The sequence below is a fragment of the Meleagris gallopavo genome, chromosome 1 (assembly GCF_905368555.1).
Source record: "Meleagris gallopavo chromosome 1, MGAL_WU_HG_1.1, whole genome shotgun sequence".
Classification (NCBI taxonomy): Eukaryota; Metazoa; Chordata; class Aves; order Galliformes; family Phasianidae; genus Meleagris; species Meleagris gallopavo.
In genome coordinates, this window is record NC_139404.1 from 91,789,517 (window position 1) to 91,791,582 (window position 2,066).

Below are 2,066 nucleotides of genomic sequence, written 5' to 3' on the forward strand. Positions count from 1 at the left end.
GGCAGGATACTCACTGTGAGAGTGTTGTCCTTCCACGTATAGTCTGAAACTTTATTTGTGTGTACATCCTGGAGTTGCATGGAGCGATATTTTTGAAAACTTAGACGTGAGTCCTTCTCCAGGATGACCGCTCTGTATTCTGAATCTTTCCTGTTTATGTGTATACCTCTCGGGGACGTATGAATTAATTTTGAATACGTGTGTGTCTCCTCGGGAAGACCTCTCTGCATTTTGTGATTTAAGTATCTTGTAACTTAAGTGTGAAATTTGAAGCTTTTCGTGTGCTTTCCTCAGAGAAATGGAAGAGTGATTGGAGTATTTGCATTTGTTTAATAGATATTGTGTGCCTTCCTGAGGGGAGGTAAGGAGTTACCTGAGCTTTTGAATATGTGCACCTCCTGCTCCCTTAGTGTAGATCTTTCATTGTATTGAAAAAAATGAGTGACAGCATTGCCACCATGAGAAGTGAAGATGTATTATTTGATCTTTTAGAAAAACATGGTGTTCGACCCTCTTTGTCAGGTATGGATTGGGCACGACAGAACTGGCTTAACTTGCAGAGCGTTTCAGACCGTATTAGGGTTCTGCAAAAGAATACTCGTACCCGAGCTGGAAAAGGAAAGTCGTTTATTTGTGCTGTACTTGGGGCCGCTTTAAAAGCTGCCGTGGAGTTCCGAGATGAAAAGCATTCAGCAGAAACCCAAACTATACAAGCACTGCAGGAATCAGTTAAAGTAACACAAGAATTTGTAAAAATTCTGCAGAATCAAATAGTGAACTTTGAGGAACAATTAGAAAGAGAGAAACGTAATTCGGCTTTGTTGCAAACGGCTTTTAAGGAACTGTTAACGTGTAAGCATGCCAGCAATATTATCACCCATAGTTTGCCTCAAGAAAAAAACTTTTCCTCAAGAGGAACTACAAGAAATAAAGGAAAATCTAGATAAATTAAAAACTCCAATAGCCCCATCGCATCCTTTGATAAAAACCGAATATATCTTCTATAACAGCGAGGATCTAGATCTTCAAATGAATGTTAAGGAAATTCCCTTCTCAGCCATCGAACTAGCAAAATTGAAAAAAGGTTTTAGCCGCTCTCCAAAGGAATCAGAGACAGAGTATGTATGGAGGGTTAGTCTCACTGGTGGCAACCAGATTTGATTAACAGAAAAGGAAGTAGAAGGTTACTGGGGACCAGCAGTATTTTTAACTACTGGCAACAATCCTTAACACAGAGGGCTGCCTATTGGGCAGATGGTCTCAACCCTTTAGAAAGGGGAGACCCTCTTGCCATTACTGGAACAACTGGTCAGTTAGTAGAGAGTGTTCAAAAGGCTGCTTGTCTCCAAATGAATTATGATAGAAAGCTGCAGCCACACCATGAATGACCTATGATGATGCCCGTTGACCCTGAGAGAATGACTGTTTTAATTAGGGGGCTTCTGGAGTCGTCAAAACCTATAGGTATACAACTGCAAAGAAAAATAGAGGCTATATCTCAGGGAGGAAGAACCCGGGCAGTGTTAGAAGGAACTGTAGCCCCTAACCATCTGCAGTCAGGAAACAAAGAAGGATTCTCACACATGCTTTACTCTGAGTTGTTATCAGAGGTCTTCAAATTTTATGCCACAGCCCATTTAAGACATTTATGTAAACTCATTCTGAATTTGACTGTTCTCACTACTTTCTTTCATAGATAATAAGGCTCAAAGCTTCTCTGCTACAAGTTCAGATTTGGTTTTCTTCTTCTAAAAATCCTTCAAGCAAACTGAATTTAGTAGCATAGCAAAAAAACTTTGCAGGAGTCATTTACTAGCAAGTGAACATGGCATGGAGACAGGAATTAATGAAAGGTCACAAAGAGTTGAAAAGCAGTACTTGTGTGCTAACAGTAGTGTAATAACATTGTGAGGCTGTGTGGCAGAAAGGACTTCATATGAATAAGACGGAGCCATAATGTTATTGGGTAAATGAGATGGATTTCAGTTCCACAAGTTACGGAGAAACGTAACACAGTGGGAGACTTTGTAGAAAGTCCTAGCTTGGGAATTTCACCTTTTACTTCT

General features: G+C 40.1%; 1 pseudogene; it reads left to right on the top strand.

Annotated features, from left to right (window-relative positions):
• The first annotated feature begins 437 nt into the window (after positions 1-437).
• LOC100549666 (uncharacterized) lies at positions 438-1,700 on the top strand (annotated as a pseudogene).
• The last annotated feature ends 366 nt before the right edge of the window (positions 1,701-2,066 follow it).